Genomic DNA, 21,290 nt, shown 5'->3' with positions numbered 1-21,290 from the left:
GCGGACTAAATGGTGTCCGAAATGTGCACAGTTCCTGACCTAAGCAATTTCAATGCACTTTTATGAATCAAAGAAGTCTCCAACTATAAGGTGCTTTTCTTTACTAGCTGTGCCTCGAGGAACTAGAGCAAGCACACTTGAAGGCTAGTCGTTTCATTTGAAACATAACCCTGCATTCCCGCCATCACACAATTAGTGTTTACGCAATCCAAAAAGCTCCATTGTTAATCGCAATTTGGGTCAGGTGGGCATGATTTGAACTCTTGTTCTATTGCCAACATTGAGTAGCTGAATGATCAAATACGATTTACAGCGTTAGACTTTCACAAGGCAATTTAGAGAAACGGATCGTAATTTTGGTGCGCATAGAAAAGAGTTATGGGTGCATTCAGGTGCGTGTGGTCTGGCGAATTTTCTTCACAATAAACAGTCTCATTCTTTCCAGAACAACCCAGGTTATGACGCCATGTCATATTGTAACTACATCAAACATAAGGATCATAAACGTTGACACTGTATATGACACGAGCTTCATGATTTGGAAATGTTGCTGTAAATAATGTGTTCTCAGTAAATTTACCTGGTAAAATAAGGGTTAAAAAATATATATTTGGAAATGTTAAGTGCCCATTTGGCTGACATCAAAGCGGTAGGCTATTATTGGCTCATCAACGTCTCATCTTTCAAAATACATGGAGTAATTTAAAATGAACAGCATTTTCCTCAGTTGGGCAAAACAAAAATGTGCTAAAGTCAGAGAATCGTTGCTGAATGATGACATGGATATTCAGCTAGGGGGATATACACTGCACCGGCTAGATAGAACAGCACACTCTGGTAAAACGAGGGGGGAAGGTCTGCATATTTGTAAACAACAGCTGGTGCACGAAATCTAAAGAAGTCTCTAGATTTTGCTCGCCTGAAGTTGAGTATCTTATGATAAACTGCAGACCACACTATTTGCTAAGAGAGTTTTCATCTATACTTTTCGTGGTTGTTGATTTACCACCACAGATGAAAGCTGGCACCAAGGCCGCACTCAGTCAGCTGTATAAGGATATAAGCAAACCGCTGATCCTCAACACTGGAGCCCCTCAGGGGTGCGTGCTCAGTCCCCTCCTGTACTCCCTGTTCACCCACAACTGCATGGCCATGCAAGACTCCCAACACCATCATTAAGTTTGCAGACGACACAACAGTGGTAGGCCCGATCACAGACAACGACGAGACAGTCTATAGGGAGGAGGTCAGAGACCTGGCTGGGTAATGCCAGAATAACAACCCATCCCTCAACGTAACCAAGACTAAGGAATGATTGTGGACTACAGAAAAAGGAGGACCGTCTCATTGACGGGGCTGTAGTGGAGCAGGATGAGAGCTTCAAGTTCCTTGGTGTCCACATCACCAACAAACTAGAATGGTCCAAACACCCCAAGACAGTCGTGAAGAGGGCACGACCAAGCCTCTTCCCCCTCAGGAAACTAAAAAGATTTGTCATGGGTCTTCAGATCCTCATAAGGTTCTACAGCTGCAACATCGAGAGCATCCTGACTAGAGGTCGACCAATTATGATTTTTCAACGCCGATATCGATTATTGGAGGACCAAAAAAGCCGATGCCGATTAATCGGCCAATTTTTTTATGTATTTGTAATAATGACAATTACAACAATACTGAATTAACACTTATTTTAATTTAATATAATACATCAATAAAATATATTTAGCCTCAAGTAAATAATGAAACATGTTCTGTTGACATTTGATTTAAATAATGCAAAAACAAAGTGTTGGAGAAGAAAGTAAAAGTGCAATATGTTCCATGTAAAATATGTGCCATGTAAGAAAAATAAAGTTTCAGTTCCTGCTCAGAACATGAGAACATATAAAAGCTGGTGGTTCCTTTTAACATGAGTCTTCAATATTCCCAGGTAAGAAGTTTTAGGTTGTAATTATTATAGGAATTATAGGACTATTTCCCTCTATACCATTTGTATTTAATTAACCGTTGACTATTGGATGTTCTTATAGTCACTTTAGTATTGCCAGTGTAACAGTATAGCTTCCGTCCCTCTCCTCGCTGGGCTCGAACCAGCAACACAAGGACAACAGCCACCACATCGATGCAGCGTTACCCATGCAGCGCAAGGGAAACAACCACCCCAAGGCTCAGAGCGAGTAGTGCGCACTAACTAGCCAGCAATTTCACTTCGGTTACACCAGCCTCGGGAGTTGATAGGCTTGAAGTCATAAACAGTGCAATGCTTGATGCACAAGGAAGGGCTGCTGATAAAACGCACAAGAGTGCTGTTTGAATGAATGTTTACGTGCCTGCTTCTCCCTACCACCGCTCAGTCAGAAACTTAGATACTTGTATGCTCAGTCAGATTATATGCAACGCAGAACACGCTAGATAATATCTAGTAATATCATCAACCATGTGTAGTTAACTAGTGATTATGATTGATTGTTTTTTATAAGATAAGTTTAATGCTAGCTAGCAACTTACCTTGACTTACTGCATTTGCGTAACAGGCAGTCTCCTTGTGGAGTGCTCGTTATTGCGTTGGACTAGTTACTGTAAGGTTGGATGATTGAATCCCCAGAGCTGACAAGGTAAAAATCTGTTGTTCTGCCCCTGAACGAGGCATTTAACCCACCGTTTCTAGGCCTTCGTTGAAAATAAGAATGTGTTCTTAACTGACTTGCCTAGTTAAATAAAGATTAAATAAAGGTGTAAAAAAAAAAAAAAATAATAATCTGCAAATCCGAGCCCAAAAATGCCGATTTCCGATTGTTATGAAAACTTGAAATCGGCCCTAATTAATCGGCCATCCCGATTAATCGGTTGACCTTTAATCCTGACTGGTTGCATCACTGTCTGGTACTGCAACTAATCGGCCTCTGACCGCAAGGCAATACAGAGGGTACATCACAGCCCAGTACATCACTGGGGCTAAGCTGCCTGCCATCCAGGACCTCTACAACAGGCGGTGTCAGTCATAGACTGTACTCACTACTACCACATGGAAAGCGGTACCGGAGCGCCAAGTCTAGAACCAAAAGGCTTCTCAACAGTTTCTACCCCCAGGCCATAAGACTCCTGAACAGGTAATCAAATGTCTACCGGGACTATTTGCATTGTGTGTGTCCCCCAACCCCTCTTATGCTGTTGCTACTCTCTGTATATCATATATGCCTAGTCACTTTAACCATACCTACATGTACATACTACCTCAATTAGCCTGACTAACCGGTGCCTGTATATAGCCTGGCTACTGCTATCTCCTTGCTACTGTTATTTTTCACTGTCTTTTTTACTGTTGTTTTTATTTATCTATTTTTCACCCAATACTTTTTTTTACTTAAAAATTGCACTGTTGGTTAGAGCCTGTAAATAAGCATTTATTCGGCGCATGTGACAAAAAATTTGATTTGATTTTCAACGCGGCATTAGGTCACGTGTATAACAACGTCATTGGGTCTCACGCGTGTCTCGCACTGAACTGCGCATGTGCTTGCAAAAGTTGATTTTGACGAAAATTAAACGTGTCAGCTTGTCACTTTCACGAGGTTGGCGTAATAACATGTTCAACTACTAAAGACATTGTCGCCTACATGGTTGTGCCTTTAGATTTCGATACAATTAACAACTAAGGAAGAATCAGCAGTTTGGAATTAATTATATGTAGGCAAATTAATGTAGGCGTACCCATTTCTTCTTGAAATATCATTTATAAATTCCTCATGAGCTTAGTTCTACTGTCATTTTACTCCAATGTTTGTAGACAAAGTAAATGTAAACAAACACTATATAGCCTCAAACATTGAAGGGTTTCGATTAAGCTTCCCCGGGTTAAACGGGCTATGAGGTTCGGACGTCATTATAAAAACGAATTTGTTCTTAACTGACTTGCCTTGTTAAATAAAGGTTAAATAAAAAATAAATAATATGTCCCGTCACGTGAACGGATGTAGCTGGTGAGGGTGGGGCGCCCTGCTCGAATCGAACGGTAATATGCGCTGCTTGGTCATCTTGTCAACTGTGCAGCATGGTGCATCCTTCAGAAACATACATCTGTTTTCCATAAAATATATATTAAAATTCAGTGGTGTTAAGTACTTTAAAGTACTACTTAAGTAATTGTGGGGGGGTGTCTGTACTTTACTTTTTCTATTTTTGACTACTTTTACTTCACTACATTCCTAATGAAAATAATGCACTTTTTTTTACTACATACATTTTCCTTGACATCCAAAACTACTCGTTACATTTTGAATGCTAAGCAGGACAGGAAAGTGGTGAAATTCACACACTTATCAACAGAACATCCTTGGTCGTCCCTACTGTCTCTGATCTGGTGCACTCACTAAACCACATGCTTCGTTTGTAAATTATGTTGGTTGCGTGACTCTGGCTATCCGTAAATCAAATAAAAAATAAAATGGTGCCATCTGCTGAACAATTCATAAAAATCGCCAATGGACAATTTACATTGACACCCCTTGTACACTGCTGCTACTTGCTGTTTGTTTGTCACTTCGCCCCCACCTACAGGTACAGATGACCTCAACTATCCTGTATCCCTGCACACTGACTCGGCACCGGTGCCTCCTGTATGTAACTTCGTTATTGTTATTCTTATGTTACTTTTTATTATTACTTTTTATTTTAGCCTACTTGGTAAATATTTTGAGAATGTATTTTTTGCTATTGGAACCAAGACTTAAAAATAATATAACTAACGAAATAAAATTATAAATAAAATGATGCTTAATCCAGTATAAACTAGTGTATAGCATTTATTTTACAAGAGACAAAATTAACACCCTACAGCACAAAGGCAGAGTCATGTTTTAAACGCTGTAAAAAAGAAAGAAAGGCCGCCCTGCTCCGCTTCTCTCCTCTCTACCTAACTTTCCGTCACAGTCCCTTCAGTTTCCCTTAAAACCAGTTAGTTTGTCTGCTGAGCCCACAATTATCACACCCATCATAGCCCTGCCATTCTCAACCAATCAGAGCGCTTGGAAATCCGCATCTGGACACTGAACCCGCCCACTCAGGGTGTTATATTCGTCCGAAGGGAGAAGACGTATGTTTCTGAGGACTTTTTATTGTCGACAGTAACACGAATGTCTGAATGTTGTGCGTGCGTCGAAGTTTTTACATGGCCCGTAATTTCTCTGGATTTAGCGTCCAATAGTTTTTACAACCGTAAAACTAATAATGACTCAATAATCCATGCATTCTGGGACTACTATGAAGTCCGGAAGTTGTGGGCGGAGTTAGAAAGTTGGCTATCAGAAGTATTAGTAAATGTACTTTTAATCCGTCTGTATGTATAATTTTAAAACACGGCATATGGAAGTGTAGTGAGATACCGAATGGGCTGGACTATTCTCTTCTCATCACTCAGCTTGAAAAAACGTATACAAAAACGTGGAAATCAATAAACCATTAACACAATGGAAAAATAAAATGCCATGTCTTATTTAAATATTGAAATAGCACAGGCGACCGAGAAAAACAAATTGATCAAATGTTTAAGGCCAAGTTGACAAACAATAATGCAGACACTAGGGATCTGGGTGAGCATGCGGCTCTGGGGAGATGAGATCTAGTCATTGTTTGTGTGCGTCTGTAAATTGTTGTTCATATGTATACACTAGTATATGGAGTAAAACAAAAGCTTAGATTCACAGCTATCCATCAGTCACATTTTCGGATTGTTCTGGTCAACAGAACTACACTGAACAGAAATATAAACGCAAAATGCAACAACTTCAAAGATTTTACTGCATTACAGTTCATATAAGGAAATCAGTCAATTTAAATAAATATATTAGACCCCAATCTATGGTTTTCACATGACTGGGAATACAGATATGCACCTGTTGGTCCCAGATACCTTAAAAAAAAGGTAGGAGCATGGATAAGAATACCAGTAAGTATCAGGTGTGACCACTATTTGCCTCATGCAGTGCGACACATCTTCATATAGAGTTGATCAGGCGGTTGATTGTGGCCTGTGGAATGTTGTCCCACTCCTCTTCAATGGCTGTGCGAAGTTGCTGGATACTGGTGGGAAGTGGAAGACGCTGTCGTACACGTTGATCCAGAGCATCCCAAACGTGCTCAATGGGTGACATGTCTGGTGATTATGCAGGCCATGGAAGAACTGGGACATTTTCAGCTTCCATTGTGTACAGATCCTTGCAACATGGGGCTGTGCATTATCATGCTGAAACATGAGGTGATGCCAACGGATGAATGCCACAACAATGGGCCACAGGATCCCATGCATTCAAATTGCCATCTATGAAATTCAGTTGTGTTGGTTGTCTATAGATCATGCCCATATCATAATCCCACCGCGGCCATGGGGCACTCTGTTTACAATGTGGTTTACAATCTGGTTTCAGAGCTGGTCATGGGTGCACCTCAGCCACGCTCAAGGTCCTAAACGATATCTTAGCCGCCATCGATAAGAAACATTACTGTGCAGCCGTATTCATTAATCTGGCCAAGGCTTTCGACTCTGTCAATCACCACATCCTCATCGGCAGACTCAACAGCCTTGGTTTCTCAAATGATTGCCTCGCCTGGTTCACCAACTACTTCTCTGATAGAGTTCAGTGTGTCAAATCGGAGGGTCTGTTGTCCGGACCTCTGGCAGTCTCTATGGGGGTGCCACAGGGTTCAATTCTTGGACCGACTCTCTTCTCTGTATACATCAATGAGGTCGCTCTTGCTGCTGGTGAGTCTCTGATCCACCTCTACGCAGACGACACCATTCTGTATACTTCCGGCCCTTCTTTGGACACTGTTAACAACCCTCCAGGCAAGCTTCAATGCCATACAACTCTCCTTCCGTGGCCTCCAATTGCTCTTAAATACAAGTAAAACTAAATGCATGCTCTTCAACCGATCGCTACCTGCACCTACCCGCCTGTCCAACATCACTACTCTGGACGGCTCTGACTTAGAATACGTGGACAACTACAAATACTTAGGTGTCTGGTTAGACTGTAAACTCTCCTTCCAGACCCATATCAAACATCTCCAATCCAAAGTTAAATCTAGAATTGGCTTCCTATTTCGCAACAAAGCATCCTTCACTCATGCTGCCAAACATACCCTTGTAAAACTGACCATCCTACCAATCCTCGACTTTGGCGATGTAATTTACAAAATAGCCTCCAATAACCTACTCAACAAATTGGATGCAGTCTATCACAGTGCAATCCGTTTTGTCACCAAAGCCCCATATACTACCCACCATTGCGACCTGTACGCTCTCGTTGGCTGGCCCTCGCTTCATACTCGTCGCCAAACCCACTGGCTCCATGTCATCTACAAGACCCTGCTAGGTAAAGTCCCCCCTTATCTCAGCTCGCTGGTCACCATAGCATCTCCCACCTGTAGCACACGCTCCAGCAGGTATATCTCTCTAGTCACCCCCAAAACCAATTATTTCTTTGGCCGCCTCTCTTTCCAGTTCTCTGCTGCCAATGACTGGAACGAACTACAAAAATCTCTGAAACACTTATCTCCCTCACTAGCTTTAAGCACCAACTGTCAGAGCAGCTCACAGATTACTGCACCTGTACATAGCCCACCTATAATTTAGCCCTATCAACTACCTCTTTCCCAACTGTATTTAATTTATTTATTTATTTTGCTCCTTTGCACCCCATTATTTTTATTTCTACTTTGCACATTCTTCCATTGCAAAACTACCATTCCAGTGTTTTACTTGCTATATTGTATTTACCTTGCCACCAAGGCCTTTTTTGCCTTACCTCCCTTCTCACCTCATTTGCTCACATTGTATATAGACTTGTTTATACTTTATTATTGACTGTATGTTTGTTTTACTCCATGTGTAACTCTGTGTTGTTGTATCTGTCGAACTGCTTTGCTTTATCTTGGCCAGGTCGCAATTGTAAATGAGAACTTGTTCTCAACTTGCCTACCTGGTTAAATAAAGGTAAAAAATAAAAAAAAAATAAAAAAAAAAATGTTGACATTATGCTAGGGGAGACCAGGGAACTCAAATAGAAACCACGTAGAAAGCTTTTATTCAATGTTGTTAGCTGCAACAAACACTCAAACTGGACAGTCTTATCTCAATCTCTTCATTCAAAGACTCAATCATGGACACTCTTACTGACAGTTGTGGCTGCTTTGTATGATGTGTTGTTGTCTCTACCTTCTTGACCTTTGTGCTGTTGACTTTGCCCAATAATGTGTGTACCATGTGTTTGTGCTACTACCATGTTGTTGTCATGTTGTGTTGCTACCATGCTGTGTTGTCATGTTTTGCCGCCTTGTTATGTTGTGGTCTTATAGGTCTCTCTTTATGTAGTGTTGTGTTGTCTCTCTTGTTGTGATGTGTGTTTTGTCCTATATTTATATTGTATTTATTTTTTTAATCCCAGGCCCCTGTCCCCGCAGGAGGACTTTTGCCTTTTGGTAGGCCGTCATTGTAAATAAGAATTTGTTCTTAACTGACTTGCCTAGTTAAATAAAGGTTACATAAAATACAAAAGTTAGTAGTGTCTATCTCTACATGACTAGGAAGTTTTATTGAAATCCATCCATATTTTTATAGTTTAATTTAAAAAAAATGTTTTTGAGACACCTCATTTTACATTTTTATTATTGACCTGTGAAACATTCCCCATGTATTTAATCATATATCATTATGTATGTTGTTTGTATAAAATATTATTACTCTAACTCCAATAATCTTTTCATAAATAAGAAAAATACAAAAGGTGTTACTTTGAGGTCTGAAAACATATTACAAACTTTAATTTATGATTGAAATGTCCCTTTATGCTCAAATCTGGGGCGGCAGATAGCCTAGTGGTTAGAGCATTTGGGCCACTAATCGAAATGTTGCTGGATCGAATCCCCGAGCTGACAAAGTACAAATCTGTTCCCCGGTAGGCCGTAATTGTAAATAAAGAATTTGTTCTTAACTGACTTGCCTAGTTAAATAAAAAATGTAAAATGATAATATTATTATTTTTAAATCTCTGCCCCATATCTCACCTCAGCAAAAAACGCCTCAAGAGGCTTTGTGGCATAGACTATTGAACACCAGCGCTGTCGTGTGGTCAATTGATGCACCTGCCTAGAATTGGACTTAAAATAAAAATGCTAAAAGTAGCTGCAACGCAATTATCAATATTTACTACTATTTATAAATTGATGTTTGACCAAATTCAATGAAAAATATCCTATCAATGACAAGAGTCAATGCATGAATTCACAATATTCACATTACAGTTCACCATAATGCTCTGTATCCGGTATGATGTTCCATCTTGGTTAAACCAGAACAGGCCCAGGCACGGTGGAAGAGTGTCTCCTATACCTGTGCTTTGATTTGTGTACATTTCCTATTTAACCCACACAAGGTCTTCAGTCACATCCAAGTTTTGTGGTTTTAAGTATTTATGGTTATTATATGATTATATGGTTATTCATTTGTTTAGGCATTTTGTTTAAGGTTTTGATGCTCAATTGTCTATTATGAAGAATAACATTATTAGATATAAAATAGGGCTGGCGCCGGACACAGATTAAGTTTAGTCCTTGACTAAAACACCATTTCAATGGAGATTCTCCATTGAGCATGCATTTTCGGCCAAGACTTAAACTGTGTCCAGTTAAACTGTCCCATAGTGATGCACTAAAGTCAAATCTTCTCTCCCTCTTATGAGAAAAAATATACAAGCTATTATATCTTGTGCCAAATTGCCATAAACGTCTACTTTATAGAAGCTATTGCGCTCCATGTTCTGATCCTCTTCCTTATTGGCCCTGCTCGCGAGGCTAATTAGATATTGACCGCCACAATGTCCGTAATCACTTTTATTGAGACTGGGTCCCTGGCACCGCACACCATAGAAATAGGAAGTTGAATACTTAATTTATTTGATTTAATATGATATCTATGCCATAGACGGCCTTGGCTGTGTCAATGTCTTTGAGCCTATGCCTAATGTAATTTCTCACTGGTAGAATTAAAATTATAGCAGTTTTCCCCGTTTTGGCGTCAGTTTCTTAAAAATCATGAAATAGGCTAGTTGAATAATTGTACATTTACCATTAGCCATATCGTAATTTAAATTAGGATAGTATATTTTCATTGGCATTAGGCCTAATTTAAAACATTTAATGAATTGCTTTATGAGGTTCGGTTTAGGCATGTCCTTTAGGTCAGGGTTTCCCGAACTCGGTCCTGGGCCCCAGTGGCGTGTATTCATGGATGCCATGGACCCCAGTGGCGTGTATTCATGGATGCCATGGGCCCCAGTGGCGTGTATTCATGGATGCCATGGACCCCAGTGGCGTGTATTCATGGCGCCATGGCCCCGAAAAAATGTAAAAACATCAAATAATGCATCTTTCGTCTCTCTGTGTTTCATAAGTTTCCTTTAATTTGCAGGAGGCTGAATTTATCTCACAGGAAAAAGCATCCGAGCAAGTGAAACAGCGCCCCTCTGTCTCTCTACATGAATGTAGGCCATCTATCTGATGCTATTTTGTTCAACAAATTAACCAATCAGTGTTCCGCTAAACTGAGCGTGCTCAACTGTGAATGGTTCTGGCGCACCAAAACAAGTGTCAAGGGAAACCAGCTTGAATTTGGCGTCACTCCTATCAAATCCCATTGACATTTGCATGTCAACATCACACTTTCAAAATCTTTTTTATTTTTATTTATTTTTCAATTATAAAAAATATATATTCTCCCCAATTTCATGGTGTCCAATTGGTAGTTACAGTCTTGTCTCATTGCTGCAACTCCCATACAGACTCGGAAGAGGCGAAGGTCGAGAGCCATGAGTCCTCCGAAACACCACCCAACCAAGCCGGCACTACTTCTTAACCCGGAAGCCAGCCACACCAATGATTCGGAGGAAACACCATACACCTGGTGACCGTGTCAGCGTGCATGTGCCCGGCCCGCCACAGGAGTCACTAGAGCGCGATAGGACTAGGACATCCCTGCCGGCCAAACCCTCCCCTAACCCGGACGACGCTCCTTTCAAAATCTTAGCTAGCAGTCATCATCATGAATCAAGTCGACAATCTACTGACAAATCCTTGTCATATGAAGAGAAATTATCAAGAGAAATTATAGATAAAACATATCGGTGGTCATCGGCTATGGGACAAACATTACATTACAAATTCAACACTGAGTGATTTGGAAGGAATCAGTGGCTAACTGAGAGCATTGCAAAGCAATCACTAGTCTGCTATTCAGTGGAGTGGATGTGTGGTCCAAGTCTGGGTTTAAGGGTCTCTGTTCCAATCATAAAAGCATAAACATTCAACATTGACCATGCTGTCAATCCAGCATGACTTATGATGCTTTCAAAACATCTGGAAATTTCATTGAATTCAGGACAACTGGGAACTCTGAAAAAAATGAGCTCAGACTGGGAAAATATGTTTTGAACAGTCATCCAACTCAAAATTCAAAGTCAGGAACTTTGGCCTCTTTCTAAAGCTCCAACCTGAAGATCACTAACGTCATGATTAAACCTTGTTTTTTTCTGAGTTCCCAGTTGTCTTGAAAACACCATAAAATCAAGAAAATGCCAGGCTTTGTTAACAAAATTTTCCCACAAAGAACTGCTGCCCCACTTTCCTGTCCAAGTAAGCACAGCACAACAAGTTGAGTCCAAAAATGTATTGTATGGTGCTGCATACAGTTGAAATCGGAAGTTTACATACACCTTAGCCAAATACATTTAAACTCAGTTTTTCACTATTTCTAACATGCAATCCTAGTAAAATGTCCCTGTTTCAGGTCAGTTAGGATCATAACTTAATTTTAAGAATGTGAAATGTCAGAATAATAGTAGAGAAAATTATTTCTTTCAGCTTTTATTTCTTTCATCACATTCCCAGTGGGTCAGAAGTTTACATACACTGAATTAGTATTTGGTAGCATTGCCTTTAAATTGTTTAACTTGGTTCAACCATTTCGGGTAGCCTTCCACAAGCTTCCCACAATACGTTGGGTGAATTTTGGCCCATTCCTCCTGACAGAGCTGGTGTAACTGAGTCAGGTTTGTAGGCCTCCTTGCTCGCGCATGCTTTCTCAGTTCTGCCCACAAATTTTCTATAGGTTTGAGATCAGGGTTTTGTGATGGCCACTCCAATACCTTGACTTTGTTGTCCTTAAGCCATTTTGCCACAACTTTGGAAGTATGCTTGGAGTCATTGTCCATTTGGAAGACCCATTTGCGACCAAGCTTTAACTTCCTGCCTGATGTCTTGAGATGTTGCTTCAACATATCCACATAATTTTCCCTGCCTATGATGCCATCTATTTTGTGAAGTGCACCAGTCCCACCTGCAGCAAAGCACCCCCACAACACGATGCTGCCACCCCCGTGCTTCACGGTTGGGATGGTGTTCTTTGGCTTGCAAGCCTCCCCTTTTTCCTCCAAACATAACTATGATCATTATGGCCAAACAGTTCAATTTCAATTTCAACAGACCAGAGGATATTTCTCCAAAAAGTACAATCTTTGTCCCCATGTCCAGTTGCAAACCGTAGACTGGCTTATTTTATGGCGGTTTTGGAGTAGTGGCTTCTTCCTTGCTGAGCGGCCTTTCAGGTTATACTGCAGATATACTGTAGGACTCGTTTTAATGTTTTAATGTGGATATAGATACTTTTGTACCTGTTTCCTCCAGCATCTTCACAAGGTCCTTTGCTGTTGTTCTGGGATTGATTTGCACTTTTTGCACCAAAGTATGTTCATCTCTAGGAGACAGAACGCGTCTCCTTCCTGAGTGGTATGACAGCTGTGTGATCCCATGATGTTTATACTTGCGTACTATTGTACTATTGTTTGTACAGATGAACGTTGTGCCTTCAGGCGTTTGGAAATTGCTCCCAAGGATGAACCAGACTTGTGGGGGTCTCAATTTTTTTTTCTGAGATCTTGGCTGATTTCTTTTGATTTTCCCACGATGTCAAGCAGAGGCACTGAGTTTGAAGGTAGGCCTTGAAATACATCCACAGGTACACCTCCAATTGACTCAAATGATGTCAATTAGCCTATCAGAAGCTTCTAAAGCCATGACATCATTTTCTGGAATTTTCCAAGCTGTTTACAGGCACAGTCAACTTAGTGTATGTAAACTTCTGACCCACTGGAATTGTGATACAGTGAATTATAAGTGAAATAATCTGTCTGTAAACAATTGCTGTAAAACAAAGTAGATGTTCTAACCGACTTGCCAAAGCTATAGTTTGTTAACAAGAAATTTGTGGAGTGGTTGAAAAACAAGTTTTAATGACTCCAACCTAAGTGTATGTAAACTTCCGACTTCAACTGTAAATGATGTAATATGCCAGGAAGGTATGTATACTGTAGCTAAGAAAATAAAAGTGAATGTTGTGTAGTAAGCTGTTAGTAGCCCATGTGCCTCACCCTAATAATTTGGTCCCTTTTCCCCTCATAACTTAGCCTACTGTTCTGACCAGGTGGTGCACATGCAGCCTGGAGTCTGTTTTAGAGAAATTTCATCATTGAATATTGTAAGAACTTTCATTGTCTGCTTATGTGCACCTTTCTTTATCCTACAGTTCAGACTTGGTGTACAAAGACAATACTGTAAGAACAGCACATGTTATTAATTCTGTCACTGTGCATTTCAAAAGAGCTGAACAAATAGTTGTATTGACTACGTCCATCCTAGCTTGTTCATTAATATCTTAATCGAAATTACGGATAGCCTTTTATGCGCTCGTCCCCTTATGCCATAGTTTGTACATCTCAATTGTCAGTAAAAAACACATTTGTTTAAGCAAGTCAGCCAAATCAGCTATGTTTTTTAAAAATGCAGTAAGTAAATGAGCCCGAATGAACTGTTTCGCTGCCAGACAAGGTTTCACTGATAGCCAGGTGTAACAGTGTTGGGACTGCTGTTGGGACTCTGCTGTTGGGACAGCTTTATGTAGGCCCTAACAGTTTGTGGGCACCGTTTGTCAACATCATATTCCAATTAATGTATTGTTTAATGTTGTGTTGTGGCTTTGCTGGCATGCATGTACACAAAAATTGGTGAGTTCTCCCCTCCAAGATATACTTGCTATAATCGCCACTTTACAATAACCCAATACTTTCGTATTCCTTCATAGGCTACTTTTCTAACGTGGAAACACTAAACAGTGTTGAGTAATCAACCTTCGTGCAAATTGGCAATTCTCCATTCCCAACTGTTCCCAACATTGTTCCCGACCCCTTCGGTCTGATGCAGGAAGTGACAGTGGTATTCACAAACACATGTACGCGGAGCGCGTCAGTTGCAGCTCATATAGGCATACGGATGTTTTACAGTCAGAGTTCACGAGACTAGCAATGTGTGTATGAGATCGTAAAAAGCGTGTAGGAGTTGTTCAGTTCAAACGCTGATGAGGTAGCCCAAGCACAAGCATAATTTCCGTACACGCACAGTTTACAACCATAGACGGATCACTAAAACATAACCCAGTGGATTGGGAGTCACATAGGTCAGTAAACGAAGACACGGGCACATTTCCTCGGCTGGGGTGGAAGGTGAGAGCATTTTCTCTCTTTATTGCTATCATATTTATCTAACTTTTGACATGAATGCTGTCGTGGGGTGATTATACATTTGGGTTCATTTTGTCAGCGTTAAAAATCCACCTGGCATTTCGCTACTGTCAGCGTCGAGAGCCTACTGAGATACGCGTAATGCTTTTCAATGTCGCAACCTGGAGAGCGGCGGTCACTACCATAAGTGTCGTATGAGTTATTCCCATGCATTCGCAATGTGTGTCAACTTAGTTCAATGTATTCACAGTTCGTATTGTATTTGTTTATTTGTCAGTGCACCATTGGCAGCAGAAGAGAATGCAATACTACAATGCCATGCATTTGATAGAACATTTCAAGGAGGTAGTGGTGAATACGTATTATTATCACATCTAGAATGACAGGCAGAACGAATGAGAAACGTAATCGTCAATACTTAACAAATGCCATTAGAATCCACTAAAGGCTATTAGTAAATATTAAGCATAAAGTATTTTACTATATGCAATGATGTATAGGTGATGCTTTCCTCATCAATAGAGCACAGTAACGGGTAATTATGTTATTAAATTACCACCTCAACTATAACCCAAGCTCTGTTGGTTTTAAGTGATCTTGAACTTTCTGGAACTTACTAGAACTGAAGAGTAGTGATATTTATATTGCTCCCCCTAGTGAAGGTATCCTCACAGGTGCTGTTCTAGAGAATTTCTTATTTTCAATTTCTGTTAGATAGGATTTGCCATCACTGCAAACTAACAGTTTGAGGCAAGGCTTATAGCAGATCTTCCCAGAATGTATAGGTTTTTAATGTCTGTTTCACTCAGACTGGGAAACTCACAGAGGGCATTTTTACTTTCTAACAGTAGTGATACGTTACTTTGATTAAGTGATAAAACAGTCATTCATTTACAGTCTACTCTGTGATATTTGAGTTCTCTGTAATTAACATGTCGTCTGGTTGTTAACTTTTGGGCTACTTATTTTTACTTTTGGTCACATAACACTTTCAAAATGTCACATACCTCACCTAAACACTCTCATAAGCAATACTTCTAAGAGTAAACTCCCTGAAAGAGAGCACGGCTAAGCTTAAAACGTTAAAATGAGGCTTTAAAGGGATAATCTGGTATTCAAACAACAACAAAGTCGGCACCCCAACGCTTTTTTGGCGAGGGGATGGTGCTGTAACCGCTCTCAAATTCATAGACAAAGCTATGAAGGCCCAGTCTGGGCAATTCTGCCGCCCTAGGCAAGGCAAAAAAAAAGGAACGCTGCAAAACTAGAATAGTGTACTTTACACTGTCATTCCGCAATGAAATTTGTAGGCCTACTGTTTATTCATACCAAATTGGTTTGGAATGTTTTTTTCTCTCTTCCGAACCCTGGTTCGATTTCCCCCTTAGTTCGTTTGGACTGGTGTGAACACTATCCACACTCACCAAACACAGGAAAAGAACCAGAGGCATGCAGTATTTATTATTGGTTGTTTGACTGCGAGCGTTTGATGAAATGCACGCAGCACTATAACTTTATCTCTGAAGCGTTGAGTGAGTAACAGCGTATTTATGAGCACATCCAATGCAGATTAGGGTAGACGGGGGCAATACTGGGGTTATGCTGAATATAGCCTATTCACGTTGCAGTTAGTGGCTAGTACGTTGTTTCCTTCTGCATGTTGTAAGACCAAAGCAAAAGTAATATGAAGTTTGGGACAAGTTATGCATCTTGATGGCTTTGATGTGAGCATGTTTCTATAATAAACACATTACTTGTATGAACACGTTGTTTTGTTTAGGCATTTTAGTTAATTTGACATTTGGCAATATGAGGGGGAGGGGGGGGGGGAAATAATACAATTGAACAAATAATCCCTCTCTGATTCGAACTAACACTCAGAACTATGTGCGACAACGCAGTTGCATTGGCTTTAATAGTCCTGATTCCTGTGACTAATAATTTAGTCAATTTAAACTCAATGTCAGCTACCCAATTTGCTCAGGAGTTATCCCGAGCCTATTAGCAATGAGAATCCATGTGTTTACACAGCGGGAAATGAAGATGCATTTTCTCCCCGCTATGATGCAGCTCGTCAGAAATTGAGGCATACAAACTTGTAATCACTGATTATCATAACAATTTAGCCCACGGGGTGAAACTCAAGGACCGCAGTTGTGAGTAGCCTGATTTTCCATTCCTTATTGTCCATTTTACTTTCACCTGTTTTTAGGATATGGTCACGTCATATTCACATCAAAGCACTTTTTTTTGTTGTTGACTGAGTACCAGGTTAAGGTAAATTCACACACTGTGGTGATAGAGGATACAGAGCCTAGCTCAGTGTTTCAATGTCGTTTTTTTTCACCAAAGAGGTGGCTCCTTGTTATACAAATCAAATCAAATGTATTTATATAGCCCTTCGTACATCAGCTGATATCTCAAAAGTGCTGTACAGAAACCCAGCCTAAAACCCCAAACAGCAAGCAATGCAGGTGTAGAAACACAGTGGCTAGGAAACTCCCTAGAAAGGCCAAAACCTAGGAAGAAACCTAGAGAGGAACCAGGCTATGTGGGGTGGCCAGTCCTCTTCTGGCTGTGCCGGGTGGAGATTATAACAGAACATGGCCAAGATGTTTAAATGTTCATAAATGACCAGCATGGTCGAATAATAATAAGGCAGAACAGTTGAAACTGGAGCAGCAGCACGGCCAGGTGGACTGGGGACAGCAAGGAGTCGTCAGGTAGTCCTGGGGCATGGTCCTAGGGCTCAGGTCCTCAGAGAGAGAGAGAAAGAAAGAGAGAAGGAGAGAATTAGAGAACGCACACTTAGATTCACACAGGACACCGATTAGGACAGGAGAGGTACTCCAGATATAACAAACTGACCCTAGCCCCCGACACATAAACTACTGCAGCATAAATACTGGAGGCTGAGACAGGAGGGGTCAGGAGACACTGTGGCCCCATCCGAGGACACCCCCGGACAGGGCCAAACAGGAAGGATATAACCCCACCCACTTTGCCAAAGCACAGCCCCCACACCACTAGAGGGATGTCTTCAACCACCAACTTACCATCCTGAGACAAGGCTGAGTATAGCCCACAAAGATCTCCGCCATGGCACAACCCAAGGGGGGGGCGCCAACCCAGACAGGATGACCACATCAGTAAATCAACCCACTCAGGTGATGCACCCCTTCCAGGGACGGCATGAGAGAGCCCCAGTAAGCCAGTGACTCAGCCCCTGTAATAGGGTTAGAGGCAGAATCCCAGTGGAAAGAGGGGAACCGGCCAGGCAGAGACAGCAAGGGCGGTTCGTTGCTCCAGAGCCTTTCCGTTCACCTTCCCACTCCTGGGCCAGACTACACTCAATCATATGACCCACTGAAGAGATGAGTCTTCAGTAAAGACTTAAAGGTTGAGACCGAGTTTGCGTCTCTGACATGGGTAGGCAGACCGTTCCATAAAAATTGAGCTCTATAGGGGAAAGCCCTGCCTCCAGCTGTTTGCTTAGAAATTCTAGGGACAATTAGGAGGCCTGTGTCTTGTGACCGTAGCGTACGTGTAGGTATGTACGGCAGGACCAAATCAGAGAGATAGGTAGGAGCAAGCCCATGTAATGCTTTGTAGGTTAGCAGTAAAACCTTGAAATCAGCCTTTGCTTTGACAGGAAGCCAGTGTAGGGAGGCTAGCACTGGAGTAATATGATACAATTTTTTGGTTCTAGTCAGGATTCTAGCAGCCGTATTTAGCACTAACTGAAGTTTATTTATCCGGGTAGCCGGAAAGTAGAGCATTGCAGTAGTCTAACCTAGAAGTGACAAAAGCATGAATTAATTTTTCTGCATCATTTTTGGACAGAAAGTTTCTGATTTTTGCAATGTTACGTAGATGGAAAAAAGCTGTCCTTGAAATGGTCTTGATATGTTCTTCAAAAGAGAGATCAGGGTCCAGAGTAACGCCGAGGTCCTTCACAGTTTTATTTGAGACGAGTGTACAACCATTAAGATTAATTGTCAGATTCAACAGAAGATCTCTTTGTTTCTTGGGACCTAGAACAAGCATCTCTGTTTTGTCCGAGTTTAAAAGTAGAAAGTTTGCAGCCATCCACTTCCCTATGTCTGAAACACATGCTTCTAGCAAGGGCAATTTTGGGGCTTCACCATGTTTCATTGAAATGTACAGCTGTGTGTCATCCGCATAGCAGTGAAAGTTAACATTATGTTTTCGAATAACATCCCCAAGAGGTAAAATATATAGTGAAAACAATAGTGGTCCTAAAACGGAACCTTGAGGAACACCGAAATTTACAGTTGATTTGTCAGAGGACAAACCATTCACAGAGACAAACTGATATCTTTCCGACAGATAAGATCTAAACCAGGCCAGAACTTGTCCGTGTAGACCAATTTGGGTTTCCAATCTCTCCAAAAGAATGTGGTGATCGATGGTATCAAAAGCAGCACTAAGGTCTAGGAGCACGAGGACAGATGCAGGGCCTCGGTCCGATGCCATTAAAATGTAATTTACCACCTTCACAAGTGCCGTCTCAGTGCTATGATGGGGTCTAAAACCCCATCATAGCGTCTCTCTTGATCCTAGGTCCTGGCAGAGTTGTGCAGACTCAGGACAACCGAGCTTTGAAGGAATACGCAGATTTAAAGAGGAGCCCGTAATTTGCTTTCTAATAATCATAATCTTTTCCTCAAAGAAGTTAATGAATTTATCACTGCTAAAGTGAAAGTCATCCTCTCTTGGGGAATGCTGCTTTTTAGTTAGCTTTGCGACAGTATCAAAAAGGAATTTCGGATTGTTCTTATTTTCCTCAATTAAGTTAGAAAAATAGGATGATCGAGCAGCAGTAAGGGCTCTTCGGTACTGTCTTTCCAAGCTAGTCGGAAGACTTCCAGTTTGGTGTGGCGCCATTTCCGTTCAATTTTCTGGAAGCTTGCTTCAGAGCTCGGGTATTTTCTGTGTACCAGGGAGCTAGTTTCTTATGAGAAATGTTTTTAGTTTTTAGGGGTGCAACTGCATCTAGGGTATTGCGCAAGGTTAAATTGAGTTCCTCAGTTAAGTGGTTAACTGATTTTTGTCCTCTGGCGTCCTTGGGTAGACAGAGGGAATCTGGAAGGACATCAAGGAATCTTTGTGTTGTCTGTGAATTTATAGCACGACTTTTGATGGTCCTTGGTTGGGGTCTGAGCAGATTATTTGTAGCAATTGCAAACGTAATAAAATGGTGGTCCGATAGTCCAGGATTATGAGGAAAAACATTAAGATCCACAACATTTATTCCATGGGAATACATATACGCGCCGGCATTCGGCATACCGTTCCTTCCACAGACGTTGGGGCAGTGTTGTCGCTTGGTTCCTTGATTCCGATCTATAGGCTATTCATCAAAGTAGCCTATTTTGCATTGATAACCAAATATAATCTCAGCGACTGTTCAAACAGTAAACCAAACAACAAGAATCCACCCCAAAAGGTATTTTGTTTAGAAGTAATAACTAGTGGTTCCAGGCTATTGTGAAATGGGATAACCTTCTCTCGCCAATGTGCTTTTTTTTCTTCTCTGTGACCAAAACATGACGTTCTATTTTTAGCTGATATGGAAATTAATACACAAGTAGCACATCAAACTGGAGTAATGTTTTAGGTTACACCGGCAAGTATAAGAATATTTGCCAGTGCATATTTTTTAAAATTATAAATCTGATTATTTCACATGGAGATGTGGTAAGCTAAAAAGGCTTTTTATCCAGGCTAAAGCCAGCTAGCCAGGCTACCAGCTAGCTACTACCAGAGAGGAAGAGGCAAAGGGATAACTGGGCCCAAAATCTGTCTTCTCTAGCAGGTGTTTTATTTTTATTTAATTATTTTTTTTGCTCACCAAGCTAGGAGTTTTTTTTGTGAGTTGGACCGACAAGGATATCATGTTACCAAAAGGTGTCCACTGCTACAAAAATCCCACTCCACCCACACACAACGGAGTGAAGCTTTTAGTAACCTTTACGCTATTTGATCCGAGAAACGTGCATGATGTAAAAAGTTCCAGTCTCATGACATTGTCATAAATTTGATCTCCATTCGGTAGGCTACAGAAAATGCCAGTCTTTCTAACATACTTTTTGGACATAATGTTGGTGTAGCGCCGCAGCGTTGTCTCTCCAACAGTACCCTGGAGAGCTAAATATTTAGCGCCCCTGACTTTGGCAAGGTGGGCACTGCTTATCAGGGGGCGGTATCAGCATCATGCCACTGGATGAGATAAGTTGTTTTTGGGAAGAATAATGTGATGTGTTGTTGGATGTGTGTCTTCGTCAGTTTAGCTCGGAAAATGCCGTACTCGTCAATCTGATGCCCTATGCGGCAGCCTAATCCTGCCCAATGGGCGGTCAGGCTCTGGAGCTATGGATGCAAGGACTGACCATCCATGAGATCAAAATGACAATTTTAACTTTTTTTTTTTTTTACCATTTAGTGATTAATAACAAAGGAGTAAAACAAGTATTTATATTTTGCATTCTGAAGGGGTAAGACAGTTGAACTAAGCTCATAATTCAATTATAAGTTAAATTCTTCAAGAATCAAGTCCAGAAATGGATGCAACAACCCCAAACACCTCTTTTTTAAAAAGGGAACCAGTGACACGAGAGGGCCACCACCTCTGACCAGCACAGGACA

At 41.0% G+C, this 21,290-nt stretch overlaps 1 protein-coding gene across 8 annotated transcripts in view; it reads left to right on the top strand.

Annotated features, from left to right (window-relative positions):
• The first annotated feature begins 14,295 nt into the window (after nt 1-14,295).
• Nucleotides 14,296-21,290, top strand: part of LOC110535590 (dnaJ homolog subfamily B member 6) — a 63,419-nt gene continuing 56,424 nt past the window's right edge. For 7 of the 8 annotated variants that reach the window (XR_016484447.1, XM_021620674.3, XM_021620670.3 and 4 more), the window contains exon 1: nt 14,312-14,603. The gene's annotated coding sequence lies outside the window, so the exon portion shown is untranslated. Of the gene's footprint in view, nt 14,604-21,290 lie in introns of all 8 variants that reach the window. The other variant, XM_021620678.3, reaches the window with a different exon arrangement.

The sequence above is a fragment of the Oncorhynchus mykiss genome, chromosome 11 (assembly GCF_057628025.1).
Source record: "Oncorhynchus mykiss isolate SJ-2025 chromosome 11, ASM5762802v1, whole genome shotgun sequence".
Lineage (NCBI taxonomy): Eukaryota > Metazoa > Chordata > Actinopteri > Salmoniformes > Salmonidae > Oncorhynchus > Oncorhynchus mykiss.
This window is presented reverse-complemented; position numbering and strand designations above follow the sequence as displayed.